Raw genomic sequence first — 12,490 nt, 5'->3', positions numbered from 1 at the left:
AAACTATTGACAATTCATTGAAACAGTGAATACATCTACTTCAGGTAGGCATCCTAGAGTAGTCTATTAAGCTATCCTTCACTTAGATTGTTAACTGTTGAGAAATATGCATATATCTCACAGATATTGCCCATTTCCTTAATTTTATATTTCATGCCTATTTGCAGAAAAGAAATACACTCCAATATATTAATATTCTGAGATATAACAGTGTCATAGCACACTTGATCTGGAATATGGATAAGCTTTTAAAAGGGAAGACATTACATAACAAATAAATTTACACCCAAATTACAAGATTTACTTTCTGAATTCCCCCCCCCCCCCTATGCTTTTGCAGATGGTTTTTATTGTGATTGTTTCTATATCTGGATGCCACTGAATTGTAGAGCAGTTTGAAATAAATAAGAATAATTTATAATGTAACTTGTGAGAGAAGAGCACAACACACTGACTGTAGTAGTCAGATTTGAACTGATGACTATGTGGTGTTGGCGACCTACCCATTGTGCCTTGTGAAGTAGATAAATTTTATTTTAAATAGTTTTACAAATTATATCTAATGACTGGGGAAGTTGATCTGATGTATTTTGAGGATATTCAACAAAATCATTATCGAAACAGCAACAAGAAAGAAAAGCAAAGAGAACGTAACAAAATTAATTAACTATCCAAGCTACACAAAAGATTAAATATAACAAAAATTCTGCAGAAACAAGCTACTCAAATATCAATACACTGAATGATCTGATCTCTTTAGTAATGGTGGCAGTACAGAAGCAAACTGAGTTTTCTCTCAATAAAGTCAAAACCTCAATCAAATCCCATTTCAAAAAAGGACAGAAAATATACTACATAAAATAGAATGGTAGGGAGACATCTGTTCTAGATAAGAGAAATGGAAAAGGAAGGATCCAACATGAAAAGGTGGAAAAAACCTCAAATAACAAAAAAATTAATATCAATAAAAAAAGACACTCTGGAAGCAACAGTATACCTTAAACAATAAAAACATGAAGGGTAAGATGATTTGAAAAACATAAATGCTTCTTCTTCTTCAAAAAAAAAAAACAAGTTATGTGAATCAAATACAAAAAGATTCTAAAAGAGACATTAAATAAAATAATAAATCACTGGGGGATATACACCAATGGGAATTCAAGCATACTAAAAGGAAATAAGGGAAAAAATATTCCACACAACAAAAAAACAGTGAATCAGAAGGGAAGAAGAAAAAATATATAAGATTGCAAGCAGGGCCAATGGACTCACAAACACATTAAGAATTCCAAAATTACAAGTAGTACTGAAAAGACCCTGGGATTTACAAGGTTCTCAATTTCTGGCTGAAGCACTTAACTAGTATTATGAATATATGGTGGCAGCATTCAATGAACTGGTAAACACACCAGAATCAATGCATGATTGAATGCTGGAGGGAAAACATTAATTCCAACAAATTACCTGGGACTCTAGGTCAATAAGTTATTTGCCAAAACTGCAAGCCAATAACTTGCTTACCAACAACATACAAAAACCCTTCTACAGTAACATATTGCCAAAGGAACAAAAAGGACACTGGAAAGGGCAGTACAGCTGTAAAAAGCAGCTACAGCTGAACTGAGATATAGAAGATAATAAAAATAAAAGATAAAATGGCCTAGATTAACATACCCTTAGATATTGGACATGTTTTACATAAAGCAGTCCCAATACTAACAAAAAAAAAAAAAATCAACCATACCATGTCAGAATGAAAATACACACACAAAGTGGCAAAGATAAAATAGTCAAAACTAGCACTGTACTCATGAGTAGAGGAATGCTCCACAGAGACTCATTATCTTCTTTACCTAGCTCTGGCTTCCTTAAATTTTTTTTATGAAATCACTTTTGATGTTACAAGCAAACAATAAACTATCTCTGCTGAATGTATGACTTCAAAATATTTAAAAATACAATACCTAGTTCAAAACCCTACTAGAAATTGATAATAAATTTAGCCAAAACATAAAAGTGATTAAAGGGTTAGACAAATAAGCCAAACTACTATAAGAAAAGGAACTAAAACTTAAAATATTACATCAGCTGTGGACAATAAAACCAGAGTATTAAACCTGAATGACTTGGAGTAGATGAAACTGACAAAATACAATGCAGAAATGAAAGAAATTAAAAAAGAGCACTACAAAAGAGTTAGAGGAGTATTAAAATATGAACTCAATACTAGAAATAAGATACTAGACATAAATATACAAATACTACTCATATCCAAGGCTCACAGAGCTATGTCCTGCAATGCAAGTAATGCAGTGAAAGTGGGCAATAAAAATATGACTTAATAATATTTTCAATTTATGCATAAAACCAACAATTTTGAAAGGAGGGAGTTAGCCTGTTACAATGACTTCAGTATCTGATTGGCACTTTATCAACCTCAGAGAGAAATATAGAATGTAAACAGCTGGAACAAACATAGTAGGACATTTTTTCTGACATCCTAATTCTTCTTTCAATACTGCCCTTATATGTGCGTGCACATGTGAGAGAGAGAGAGAGAGAGAGAGATTATATTCAGAGATATCCATGCCATATAATCTTATATCAATTGTATGTCTGTAGAAAATCAGAGATTTAACTGTTACAAACAACTCTGGTATACCTGGTGTTTCTTTTTCGCAAAGAAAAAATGTTTCATGACTAATTAGGCAAGAGTTTTAAGTATTTAATTGAGGCGAATGTAAAGTTTGGATACATATGTGAGAATGCATATTTTCAATAATTTTACTCAACTACATTAATGAATGAAATTTTTGACATGGCTTTTACCAATAATGATGCAAAGTTTGATGTGCTCTGCGAGATTCATATGAACCCAATGCAGTAACTCCACATTTCCATTAGTTTGAGCACATTCATTCGTCCAGACTTAATAGTCACCTTGTATATCAAAAAGTAACAATAATCAGTTTTGAGGACTGATAGCTGCTTCACATTTCAAATTTTACTGCAAACATGTCATTGCTAATAGAGACAGGGAAGGGGCAGAGACCTCTTTGAGTAATTAAAATGTTTAATTTCTTTGTTTTTCAAAAGCCATCAATAAAATATTGAGTAATGCCAATAAAGAAAAGATTCTCTTAAGTTCATGATATGGACAAATAGTCTACTTCTGTTTGCAAGAGTGAGCAAAAAGCACAAAAATAAAAACTTAGTTAATATGTAGACTGGAGTATTTTATAATAAAAAACCTGATCAGAAATACTTTGAGTATGCACCTATGAACCAGATGATGATCTTATGTGTATACCATGGTTTTCTTCAGAAGAAGTAACCACAAGCCCAGATTATTGCTAGCTGAGAAGGTAAACATAACTGATAACATAGCAATTTGTGTTATGTTCCAACAGAAAGCATATAAAGCACAAGATTATACAGTTAGATCTAAAAGTAATAAACATGATTATACATGTGTAAGCTATTATAAGCTATAAAAAAAAGTAAAGCGAGAGAGAGAAAGAAAGAATGCCCATATTAGGGTTTACAAAATGAGCCCCACTTAAATATGATCATATTTTTACAGAAATGCAACTAGCCATGATATTAATATTAGTGCTGCAAAATACAAGATAGACTAGATATTCAGAGTATTAAGTTTTTAAAGATTAACAGTAGGGTGATTTTGTAACCTATGTGTAAAATAATATATATATATATATATATATATATATATATACACACACACATACACATGGCCTAGTGGTTAGGTGTGTTGCACTTAATTGTGAGACCATGGTTTTGATTCCCAGAATGGCTGTACATTGTGTTCTTGAGCAAAACTCTTCATTTCATGTTGCTCCAGTCCACTCAGCTGTAAATGAGTAACCCTTCAATGGATGTCTTCCTATCAGGGGGAATGCTGGTCTGCTTGCCTAGCCAGCAGGGGAGCATCATTTGAATGCTAAAACGATGCAAAGTGCATTGTGACCAGCAATATATAACAACATCTGATAGTCTGGTTGATCACATGATTATGCAATAGATATATGTGTATGTGCGTGTTTATATATATATATATATATATATACATATATATATATATCATCATCGTTTAACGTCCGTTTTCCATGCTGGCATGGGTTGGATGGTTTGACTGGAGTCTGGGAAGCCAGGAGGCTGATATATATATATACACACACACACAGGCGTGGCTGTGTGATAAGAAGCTTGCTTCCCAACCACATGGTTTCGGGTTCAGTCCCACTGCGTGGCACCTTGGGCAAGAGTCTTCTACTGTAGCCTTGGGCCAACCATAACCTTGTGAGTGGATTTGGTAGATGTAAACTGAAAGAAGCCCATCATGTGTGTGTGTGTGTGTGTGTGTATCTGTCCCCCACCACTGCTTGACAACCAGTGTTGGTGTGTTTGCATCTCCATAACTTAGCACGTTAGCAAAAGGGACCTATAGAATACATGACAGGCTTAAAAATAAGTACTGTGGTCGATTCATTTGGCTAAGAATTGAAGGTGGTGACCTAGCATGGCTGCAGTCTAATGACTGAAACAAGTAAAAGGTAAAATATATATATATACACCCTAAAGCTCCAACACTAATCCTTCCCCTTGTATACTCTCTCCCACAAATGTCTACTCTGTTTACTCTCTCCACTGCCACTCTACTACAATTATACACCTCACCAAGGATCCTCACTCTCTTTCTCCTCTATTCACCTTCAGCTATAGGTGCTATTTTAGTCTCTTAACCTTGCAAGTTGCAAAGCATCCTCACTTGTGTTGGTAGCATGAAAAAAATGTACCCAGTACACACTATAAAGTAGTTATAGCAAGCATACTAGAACTGACACTGAAGCATGATGTACTTCAACTTGATGAATACTGCTAAACAATCCAACCATGCATGGAAGACATCTAAATGATAATTATCAGGACATGCATACTCATACACATGAATGCACACACACACACACACACACACACACACTTGTGTACCTTTGTCATCACAAATTATGACAGCTCCATTAATTCTAGAGAATAGCACATCTTTAAATAATAGATTTCAAATTTTGGCACAAGCACAACAATTTTGGGGGATGGGGTAAGTCAATTACATCGATCCCCAATGTTCAAATTGGTATTTATTTTACTGACTCTGAAAGGAAGAAAGGCAAAGTCAACCTTGGCTGAATTTGAACTCAGAATGTAAATACAGACAAAATGCAGAGGTCTTTGAATATCAACATTCACACACACACACACACACACACAAGCACACATACAGTGAACTGTGTGTGGATAAATTCAGCCAAATAAAGCATCCAATACATTTGAGAGTTACTAATATTTCATATATAGCATCTTATTTGCAATAAATCAGTTTAAGTTTCCTGCTTTAAGTTTGCCTCTACTCAGCTAGGTCAAGCAGTAGCCATCTTCTCAGCAGTTTCGATTTAAATAAATCTGAAGACTATCAGGAAGACAGCTACTGCTTGAATTAGCTGAGAAGTGCTAAATATCTTCCTCATAACATGAAACTGAAAGTGAATTGTAGTAAATAAAATACTATATATATATATACATACACACACACACTTTGTAATATGTGAGGTTTTCTGCAGTTTCCATCTACCGAATTCACTCATGAGGCTTGAGTTAGCTAGGAGTTATAGAACATTTTCCCAAAGTGCCATGTAATGGTATTGAACCTAAAACTGCAAAGTTGTGACGTGAACTTTTTAACCACAACTGTGCTTGTGCCTCTGCAAATGCGTGCATACATACACAGAATTAAATTACGATACATAATACACATTAGAGCTAAAATGAAAGTAATGAAATATCCAAGCATCCTTTCACTAAGTTCATTTTACTTCTGTCACTCACTCACTTTCTATTTGTTTTACTTCCGACAAACTAATTACATAATTACACAGATTGCCAATCATCTGTGAAAGTTACAAAATGTTATAAATAATACAGCACAATAATTGTTTAAAGCAATGCAGTCCTAAACTGCTGTTATATGAATGAAGATTTAAGCAAGGAAAACTGACCCTTGCTTACATTAAAACTATTTGAATGTTATAGTCCCAGCTTTGAGTTTTGTAGCAAACTATATGTAACTGTCTCTCGGAAGATGAAAATGAGATGGATAATCTAAATTCATTTTTTTCTTCTTTCTTTTTCAATATCAATATGTAAAAGTACATTCCCAGCTCATTGAGTCAGGTATGCAAAGTAAAACCTCACTCATATCTATTTTAAAACTTTAATTAAAGTGGTTCTCATGCAATTAATAAAACAAATTAACCTTTTGAAATTTAAACCATTTATAAATGTATATCAGATGTGAAATTTGATGAAAGTTACAAGCTGTACACAGGGATACCAGTTAAGTAAATACAAGACTTCAATTGAAACTATAACCAATTTGTTGAAGCATGTGAAAGTTAAACTAAAATAAAATATAACAGTAACAAATAAAGCAATAGTTGAAAATTCTATAGAAACAATGGAAACCATTTATATTTTCTTTCTGTGAGAAACCTGCTCCTAAAATGAACTGCACCAAATTTCAAAGATAAATAGTTAATTGTATTATTTAATGTGTTGATATTAGTCTTAAATGGATGAATATGTGCATACATGAATAAAAGAAACTGAGGAACTGGAAATAAATCTAAACTTTGGGATTAAATTCTCAGGGGAAATATCTACTAAGGAAATAATAAAATATGCTGATGTTTTGTATAAAATAGTAGTCAGATGTAGCATTGCAAAAGATACAGGGAACATTTCACTCACACTTCTTCCTTGCAGATTTGCAAATTCCTTACTCGTGGATTCAGTGAAAACAGTGAGGATTGTTTGGCATTTGATGAAATATATTTCTGGGGTTTATGAGTGGGATAGTGTTAAATGGTTACTGACAATACTTGAACCTAATAATGGAAGCTGTTTGCTTCTAGCCAGAGCTCTTTACAGTGAGAAAGGACTTCAGCTTATGAGTTATACAATTGCCCTAGCTGTGTAAATTGTACTTCCCCACTAGTACACATTTTCAGTTAGATAAGATAGTCTTTATCAGAGACACAGCATGATGCTAATATCCTAACATCTTGAAAAAGAAATTAACATTTTATACAACCAGTGACTATATTTTGGAAATATTTAACAGAAATTCACTAATTTCGTAACAAACATTTATAAGTCATTAATAAAAATTTCTTACTTAATAACAAATTTTTACTTTCAGCTTTTCTATCCAACTGTCAGCTTCAATACGGAAAAAAACAACAATTTGTAAATACCAATAAACACCAAAGGTAACTAAACATTCACTTCATGTTAAGAAAGATGCTTAGCTGATGGGTGATATGATTGTGTAAAGTAAATAATCTGAACAGATAATCTGTGGAATTAATCTATAGAATTAAGCAGAGCATCTAAAAGTGTGGCGAACCATGTGCTAAGTGACAATCAGCTTATGTGCTGTTTTCTCTCTCTCCCACCCTCATACACAGAAACAAAACATAATATAAAAATAATACTCAGAAGTGTCTTTTTTTATAGCAAATGTCTACAAACTCAAAAGATTTTTCAGATAAAATTTGATCAAATAAGTTAAATGAAAGAAAATATTATGGAGTTTTAACAGGTTCTGTAACTTAGTGTCTTAGAAAAACACATAATATTAGAAATATAAATTGGTTTGCAAACAACAGTACAATTAGAAAGAAACAAAAATGGTAAACTTAGAAAACATACCAAAATGAAAAATAGTCCTTATGTAGATAAAAATAGTCCTTATGTAGATAAAAATGTAGATAAGAATTAAATATTAATCAATAGACTGGAAATCTTCTCAGCTTCATTTGTAATATGAATCAACCAGGGATCTTGCAAAACCCACCTCAGAAATACAATCAAAATGTATGTGCTTCAGAAACTGAATTATTCCAGCAAAATATCAGATGGCCAAATATGTTATACCTACTAGTTGTTGACACCACGATAATAAACAGCAAAGTGAAATAAAGGTGTGTAGCTGAACTGGTATGTAAAAATCCAAGTGCTTTATAATAAAAAAACGTGTTAAGTAGGAATCAATATATCCAAGCTGGGAGATTATTGTCTCAATGAAGGTAGATTCTATAAAATCAATATACAAACTAATGAAATGTATAGGAGCTAGGCAACAAGTATAAACAAGTACTAATCATATGGAACGAAGAGGAAGCAGAACAAACAAAAGCAGGCTGCATAAAATAATGAGAAGTGTGATGATGATGATAAAATAATAATGACAACTGTAACAGATGAATGCCCATATCCATTTTCAGTATTTTCACAAAAATACCAGTAAGTCAATGGATGGCATCTAACCAGCCTTTTACCCAATTAGAGAGATTTCAATATGACAATTTCACTGTTAATTTTTAATTTTGACTTTCATGTTAAATAATCTCTATTATTTACCATAAAATAGATATTCCAATGTGCTAAAGATAGAACTTCAGGAATGGGGTAACATAAAAACATAACACTACTCAAACATGATTGATTGCTTTTCAAATTATATCATCATTGATTTAACACCCAGCTTTCTATACTTTCATGGGCCAGGCATAAATCTTCAATATAGGCTAAATATTTAATATCCAGATAGTGTTGTTTAACTATGCCTTTTGAACACAGAGCCATCAACTGATTATACAGTTACAACTATATTTCAGTTATATGTAGCTGTGCAAATACTATCTATGCTTATGCAGACCAAACTTTAAAAAGTTCTAGTACTTTAAGGGCCAAATGAACCCAGGAAAAAATAAGAGTTGTGCTTGTAGCATGATGAAATGTATCCAGTCCACACTATAAAGTGGTTGTGGTTGGCAACAGGAAAGACATTCAGCCACATAAACCATTCAAGATGTATTGCAAGCCATCTGCTTAGGAGAGCATTAACTCTGGATAAGAACTAATAAATGGCTGAAGGTAGTCTTGAGTCTTGCCACAAGATAACCTCTCTAGTTCAAGTGACACAATGAAATCCATCCAGTCAAATTTGCAACTTGGTGAGAGGAAAGGTATCCAGTTAACCCACTCCAATCTCCAAAATAAAACGAGTCAATAATTGACTCATTCATACCAGATAAAGAAGGACTACACCAATTGGCCAGATTTTCTTGTGACCTAATCAAGTTTAGACATTAAACAAATTAAACTTTAAAAGATAAAAATAAGGAAAAGTTAATGAAGAACAGATGAAACTAAACACTCAGTATTGTAATATGAGTGTTTTCTCTACTGAAGTTTTGAATGTGCCAACAGGTACTGAAAAATTCTCATTCAAAACAAGTACATTTGTTAGATATAAAGTGAGAAACTAATATTGAGAAATCAAGTTATAAGACTAACATATTCAGAAATATTAAATTCCAAATGCTTAAGTTCCTAATTACTTTCAAAGACTAAATTTAAAAAAAAACTCAATAGATGGCTAATAAGACAACATGGTGTATAATGGAAACTACAAAAATTTTTTATAAAATTTTTTAAAATTTCATTCGAAGATATTTTTCTTTCTCTAAAAATTTCAGAATATGACAATTAATAATAACTCAGCTAAAAGTCAAATTTAGACACAGAAAAAGAATGAAATATTGCCTAATAAGAAAGTAGAATGAAAGCATGTAAAATTGAATGAGAATCTGGCAGTAATTCTCTCCAGTTAATAACTAGAGGTAGAATACGGAAATTTTAAACAAAACTTGGAATAGAAAGATGAGCCTGATTTTTTAGTTAAGGTCTGATAGAAACCAAATTAGAACATTAAACAAATGAGGCTTGCCAACATTTGACCTTTAAAAAGGAAACCAATTTTAAATGGCTTAAATAAAAGAAGACGAAAAAGAATTAGATGGGGCTTTTCCAGAAAAAGGAAATATAATAGAAGCTCTGTTTTATCCTGCTACCAATATTCACCAGTACCTGGTATATTTTTCAAACTGACATATTAGTTGTTGTATTTATTAACTTTAAACATGACAGCAATGAATGAAAGCAGATGTTTACTCTAGATGTTTAAAAATAACTGGATCAGGAAGAATGTCACTGTGTGTTAGCAGAGGTAGGAAGGGTGTTCTCTAATGGCTAATTAACTAGATGAGGGGGTGGGGAGTCATAACAATCACAAAGCTGAGTCTCACTACTGTCATCCAATTAAATGCCATAATTGATTTGTATATCATCTGCACAGGAAACACCATATTTTCCTATAACTGAGGCCTGGACTGATGAGTGTCAGGACATATCCAAACACAAATAGGTCATCACACCTAAACTTCTGTCCTAATTTGTTCTAGGTTTTCTCAAACTTTAACTTGCAATTACAAAACTGCAGTTTGCAAGGCATCACAAAGTTTGTGTGGGAATCTTGGTTAGAGGAATATTGTGTAACATTAAAATGGTGTTACATATTCAGCTTACTTTACATTTCATTTGACAATGAGATATGCAAAAACCTACATGCAACAATATCTAACCCACTATTAAAACATTAACTAAATAACCCCCATAACAAATGCATGAGAAAAAAAAGGGGGGGGGGTATGAATGGGATAAATAGTTACATGAAAATGTCAAATTTTCCAACAGCAGAGTTGAGTGAAAAAAGTACCATGGTGACAACAGATTTGAAAGTGTGACATTGAATGAGGGAGAATAAAATGAATATATTTAACAAATATAAAATCTAAAATTTAATCCAAAATCAAGAAGAAAAAAATAACAAAAACTATGCAACATGCGATAAATGTAACTAATCATTGAAGTATGTAGAAATGGAATGTATTTTGAGCTTTAGAATTTAGAGAGAGGGAAGAGGTCAATAAAGAAATGTTGATTTGTGCAGAGATAAGCTGGCTGTGTCAGGAGTGGAAAAAAATTCATAGTGATGGACATGGAAGTGATAAAGCTGGTGTTGGTGAAAACAGAATGGACTGAAAACAGTAAAGAGAAAATTAAAGTTGTATAAGTAAAACGTGGGGAAAATCTATATAAATATACTGATGAAATTTTGGATGACATTAACAAGTAATCAAAACCAATAAACCCTTAGCAGTATAACTAAACTAAATGTGATTTATTAGCAGGGCTCAACTTAACACTTTTATCAGCTGTAACTAGTTAAAGACCCCTACAACATTTTGAAATAGAGGAACACAGATACAATTTGGTTAGTAAATTACAAAATTAATTAAAACATGACTGTCAATATAAAGAATAATACTTAAGAGAAAGAGAGAAAGCTGGGTGAAAACAACTACAGTTTAGTCTGTAATTCCAAATACTGAGAAAAATTTTTGTTAACATAAAATTGTCTTGGTTAGGAAAAGATTTTCAGTTTTTTCATATAATCATTATAGAGGTTAGTTAGCAACAAAACATCAATAGTAAATATACAGGGAATTTGAGAAAATATGACCAAAATTAAGCTAACGGCTAGAAGTGGTATGACCAAAAGAAAAGAAATTCTTTGTTGATATCACATATACTGCTCAAATATAACTGATCCATTTCTATTAGACAAAAGCAAGGCCACTTTATACTAAAAACATACATTTGAGTTGTGTAAATTAACAGTTTAACTGTTGATATCATCGGTAAGGATAAACAAAATTACCAAAAGAAAAAAGAAGTTTCTCAATTGTGCTGTCAAGGAAATATATACACACTTATATTTTTCAAACCAAAAACTATTAAATACTGGAGTAGACAGCTCCCTAACAACTGATTTATGTACTGCAACCTTCGTTGTTTATCTTTTCTTCTGTGCTATGGATCTCATGGAAGGACCACAGTTTTCTTAGTTGATATTTGTTCCATTCATCCTACGTTGTACCAAGGAAGTATAACAGATAATAAACACTACATATAGGCAATTTTGGTAAGGCACACAGAACATGTTTAATATGCTTTTTGCTTTTATTTACAAAAAGAATATTTATAGATTTTGATCTTGATAAGCTAGCTTCTGAATAGGAACCATTTCATTTCATTGACACTGTTGATGCCCTTGAGTAATGCATGAATTTCATGACACTTTTTTTCATTCCTCTCTAGGATTAAATATTACACACATACAGATTTTTTATATATATATCTATATATATATATATATATATATATATATATATATATATATTTATATATATACACCAGCATCAATTCAATTGATTTTATATTTGTAACCAAGTGCTAACACTGGAAATCAATATCTTAAAGTTAGATATGGAGAAACAAAAAACACAGCTAATTAACACCAAGGATGTAATTAAGTCTGGAGGCTATGAAACAAGAATCAGTAAACAATTGTGAGGTGTGGCACTTGAATACATAAATTTACTGGACTACATGTTCATAACCTTTTTTTCTATGTAAAACAAATTGATTTCCTTTCTTATTCTTCTAT

The 12,490-nt window shown here is 32.2% G+C and overlaps 1 protein-coding gene across 10 annotated transcripts in view; it reads right to left on the bottom strand.

Annotated features, from left to right (window-relative positions):
- LOC106874706 (uncharacterized) overlaps positions 1 to 12,490 on the bottom strand; it is a 777,908-nt gene that overhangs the window by 45,570 nt on the left and 719,848 nt on the right. The gene's annotated exons all lie outside the window — the stretch shown is intronic.

Source organism: Octopus bimaculoides, chromosome 4, assembly GCF_046866305.1.
Source record: "Octopus bimaculoides isolate indiv1 chromosome 4, ASM4686630v1, whole genome shotgun sequence".
Taxonomy (NCBI): domain Eukaryota; kingdom Metazoa; phylum Mollusca; class Cephalopoda; order Octopoda; family Octopodidae; genus Octopus; species Octopus bimaculoides.
This window is presented reverse-complemented; position numbering and strand designations above follow the sequence as displayed.